We start from the raw sequence: 4,968 nt of genomic DNA on the forward strand, positions 1-4,968 counted from the left end.
TTTATTTAGTAAATATAAATTTCCAAAGTACAGTTAATGGATTACAACGGCTTCCCCCCCCCATAACTTCCCTCCCACTCGCACCCCTCTCATCTCCCGCTCCCTCTCCCATTCCATTCACATCAAGATTCATTTTCAATTATCTTTATATACAGAAGATCAATTTAGTATATATTAAGTAAAGATTTCATCAGTTTGCACCCACACAGAAACACAGAGTGTAAAATACTGTTTCAGTACTAGTTATAGCATTACTTCACATTGGACAACACATTAAGGACAGATCCCACATGAGGAGTAAGTACACAGTGACTCCTGTTGTTGATTTAACAATTTGACACTCTTGTTTATGGCGTCAGTAATCTCCCTAGGCTCTAGTCATGATTTGCCAAGGCTATGGAAGCCTTTTGAGTTCACCGACTTCGATCTTATTCAGACAGGGTCATAGTCAAAGTGGAAGTTCTCTCCTCCCTTCAGAGAAAGGTACCTCCTTCTTTGATGACCTGTTCTTTCCACTGGGATCTCACTCGCAGAGATCTTTCATTTAGGTTGTTGTTTGTTTGTTTTCCAGAGTGTCTTGGCTTTTCATGCCTAAAATACTCTCCTGGGATCTTCAGCCAGATCCAAATGCCTGAAGGGCTGATTCTGAGGCCAGAGTTCTGCCCATTCTCAATAGCATTTTTTGTCATATATCCATTCTACTGGGACAAAATTATTTCTCATTGTGGTTTTAATTTGTATTTCCCTAATGACTGATGGTGTGAAACATTTTATTCATACACTTATTAGCCATTCATTTATCTTCTTTGCTGAAAAATCTGCTCATAACTTTTGTCCACTTTTAAAAACGGGTTATTTGTCTTCTTATTATAAAATTTTAAGAGTTGTATATCTTGGATACAAGTCCTTTACTGTATGTGTGTTTGCAAATATTTTGTCCCAGTCTGTTGCTTTTCTTTTTGTTCTCTTAGTAATGTTTTTTTGAAATTCAAAAGTTCTGAATTTCAATAAATTCTAATTTACCATTTATTTTTCTTTTGTAGGCTTTTGGTGTTGTAGCTAAGAAATCTTAACCTAATCTAAGGTCTGATATGTGTCTTCCTATGTTTTTTTCTAGAAGTTTCATTGTTTTTCACTCTTACATTCAAGTCTATGAAAAATGTATGTGTATATCAGTTGTCCCAGCATCATTTGTTGAACATTCTTTTCCCTAATGAGTTGTTTTCAAACCTTTGTAAAAAAACTGATGGGTGGGCATCTGGCCTAGTGTGTTTTTTGTAAAAACTTTTTTTTAAGATTTATTTATTTATTTGAAAGTCAGAGTTACACAGAGAGAGGAGAGGCGGGCAAGAGAGAGAGGTCTTCCATCAGCTGGTTCACTCCCCAATTGGCTGCAACGGCTGGAGCTGCACTGATCTGAAGGCAGGAGCCAGGAGCCTCCTCTGGGTCTCTCACACAGGTGCAGGGGCCTAAGGACTTGGGCCATCTTCTACTGCTTTCCCAGGCCATAGCAGAGAGCTGGATCAGAAGTAGAGCAGCCGGGTGGTCTTGAACTGGCGCCCATATGGGATGCTGGCACTTAAGGCCAGGGCGTTCAACTGCTGCGCCACAGCGCTAGCTACTGGCCTAGTGTTTAAGATACCTGTTTCTCATATTGGAGTGCCTGGGTTTAATTCCTGTCTCTGACTGCTGATTCTAGCTTCCTGCCAATGCAGACTGTGGGAGGAAGCGGGTTATGTTCAAGCAGTTGCATCCCTGCTATCCATGTGAGAGACCTGGTTTGAGTTCCCAGCTCCTGACTTCAGCCTGGCTCAGTTCTGGCTGTTGCGGGTGTGTAGTGAACCGGAAGATGGGAGTGTGCTCTCTCGCTCTCCCCCTCCCTTTCTTTATGAATAACTTTTAAAAATTAATTGACCTTAAGTATTAGGATTTATTTCTGAACTCTCAATTCTGTTACATTGATCATTATATATGTTCTTAGGCCAGTACCACATTATCTTGATAATTGTACCTTTGTGGTAACTTTTGTAGTTGGGAAAAGAATGAGCATCCTTCAACTTTTTATTTTATGATTGTTTTAGCTATTTTAAATACCTTGCATTTCCACACAAACTTAGAGATCTCATTGACAATATTTGAAAAAGAAATTGTGCTGAAATTTTGTCAGTGATTGTGTTCAAGGTACACATCCATTTGGGGAGAATTACCATCTTAACAATATTGTCTTCCAACCCAGTAAGCAGAGTGCCTCTCCACTTATGTATATCTTTCTTAAGTTCTTGCAAATGTGCTAATATTGATCTTTGCTAAAATCACTCCTAGTTATTTTATTCTGTTGATGCTACTATAAATTAAATTATATTCTTAATTTGATTTTTGAATGGTTCATTGCTTATGTAAGGAATACAGTTTGATTTTTGTGCATTGATCTTATATCCTGTGGCCTTGATGTGTTTCTCACAGTTTTTTGTTTTCTTTTGTGGATTCCTTAGAATTTTCTATATACAAGATGATGACATATTCAAATAGGGTAGTTGTACTTCTACCTTTCCAGTCTGAATGACTTTTATTTCTTTTTCTTACCTAATTCTCCTGGATAGAACCTCCAGTATCATGTTGCATAAAAGTAGTGAGAACACATAATTTTGAATTGTTCCTGATATGAGGGGAAAACTTTCAGTCTTTACAATTAGGTATGATGTTAGCTGTGGATTTTTCAGAAATGCCCTTTTATCTGGTTGAGGAAATTTTCTTCTTAATTTGTTTCATTTTTTTTTTTTTTAATTTTGACAGGCAGAGTGGACAGTGAGAGAGAGAGACAGAGAGAAAGGTCTTCCTTTGCCGTTGGTTCACCCTCCAATGGCCGCCGCGGCCGGCGCGCTGCGGCCGGCGCAGCGCGCTGATCCGATGGCAGGAGCCAGGAGCCAGGTGCTTTTCCTGGTCTCCCATGGGGTGCAGGGCCCAAGCACCTGGGCCATCCTCCACTGCACTCCCTGGCCACAGCAGAGGGCTGGCCTGGAAGAGGGGCAACCGGGACAGAATCCGGCGCCCCGACCGGGACTAGAACCCGGTGTGCCGGCGCCGCTAGGCGGAGGATTAGCCTAGTGAGCCGCGGCGCCGGCCTCATTTTGTTTTTATCATTAAAGGGTTGTATTATGTAAAAAAATTCAGTGTCTACTGAAAACATTTATGTGGTTTTTATCTTTTTCAAATATTTTCATTAATAATTTTAGGTATGTTATTACATTGATTTCAAATATTGAGCAAAACTTGCATTCTTTAGGATAAATCTCACTTGTTCATGGTATATAAACTTTATTTTACTGGATTTGGTTTGTCGTATTTTGTTGAGGATTTTTGTGCCTATATTCACTTGGGATATTAGTTTTCTTGTAGTGTCTGACTTTGGTATTAGGGTAATACTGGCTTCATAGAATGAGTTGTGAAATGTTCTCTCTCATCCTAAATTTTGGAAGAGTTTGCAAAGGATCGCTATTAATTCTTCTTAAAATGTTTTATAGAATTAGCTAGTAACTCCTTCTGAACCCGAGTTTTTCTATGTGTAAAGTTTATTGATTTCTAATTCAATCTCTTGTTAGTAGCCTATACAGATTTTCTATTTCTTTCTGAGTCAGTTTTGGTAGTTTGTGTCATTCTAGTAATTTGTTTATTTCATGTGGGTTATCTAATTTGGTGACTCATACTTGTCTATAATATTCCCTTATAATTCTTTTATATTTCTGAAGTGGGTAGTGGTGTCCTTTCTTTCATGATTTTAGTACCTTGAGTCTTTCTTTCTTTCTTGGTTAGTCTAGTTAAAGTTTTATACATTCTGTGGATTTTTTCAAAGAACCAAATTTGGTTTTATTGATTTCATTTATTGTTTTTCTATTCTCTGAGGCAGTTAGTTACAATTAATCTTTGTTATATCCTTCTTCTGTTTGCATTGTGTTTAATTTGCCCTTCATTTTCTAGTATCTTAAGCTAGAAGTTGAGATTATTGATTGAAAATATTTCTTTTTTTAAGTAATTAAAAGTACCAACTTCCCTTTAAGTAATACTTTTGCTATAAATTTTCATTTGTGTTTATATTTTAATCTAAAAGTACTTTCTAGTTTCCCTTGAAATTTCTTTTACCTATAAGGTTTTTAGAAATATGTTGTTCCATCTCTAAATGCTTATAGATTTTCTCTTTTTTTGTTTATTTCTAATTTAACACCATTTTGGTCACAGAGTAGATTTCATATAATTTCACTCCTTTTAAATTTATTAATACTTGTTTGGTGGCCTATCATAAGTCTATCCTAGACAATTTTCTATGTACACTTAAAAATGTGCATTCAACTGCTGTTAGGTAGGGTGTTCTATCAGTTTTTGTTGGATTAATTTGGTAGAGAGCATCATTCATGTTTTTCTATGTCCTTGTTGATCTTCTGTCTAGCTTTTCTGCCCATAATTGAATGTGGGATATTAAAGTATCCAGCCATTATTGTTGCATTGTCTCCTTCTCTCTTCAGTTATGTCAGTTTTAATCTTGTGTATTCTAAGGCTCCTTTGTTAGGTGCATATTTGTTAAAAACTAACTATTCTTACTGAGTTGAACCTATTATTATAAAATGCACCTCTGACTCTAATGAGAGTTTTTGTCTTAAAGTTTATTTTTTCCACTATTAATATAACTACTTCAATCTTTTTTTTTTGGTTAGTTTGCATATCTTGTTGTGTATACTATTTGTGTATTTTCTCCATTCTTTGATTTTCAATTTATTTGAGTCTTTTAATATAAAGTATGTCTCTTGCTGACAATATATAGTTGAGCTATGTTTGATTTTATCCATTCTGTCACTTTTGGTCTTATTTGAAGTGTTTACTCCATTTACATTTACTGTGATTACTGATGAGGAAGGACTGGCTTTTGCCATTTTGCTTTCTGTTTCCTGTATGTCTTGTGTGTGTATATATATATAT

The sequence above is a fragment of the Oryctolagus cuniculus genome, chromosome X (assembly GCF_051225735.1).
Source record: "Oryctolagus cuniculus isolate XC-2025 breed Fujian yellow rabbit chromosome X, ASM5122573v1, whole genome shotgun sequence".
Taxonomy (NCBI): Eukaryota; Metazoa; Chordata; class Mammalia; order Lagomorpha; family Leporidae; genus Oryctolagus; species Oryctolagus cuniculus.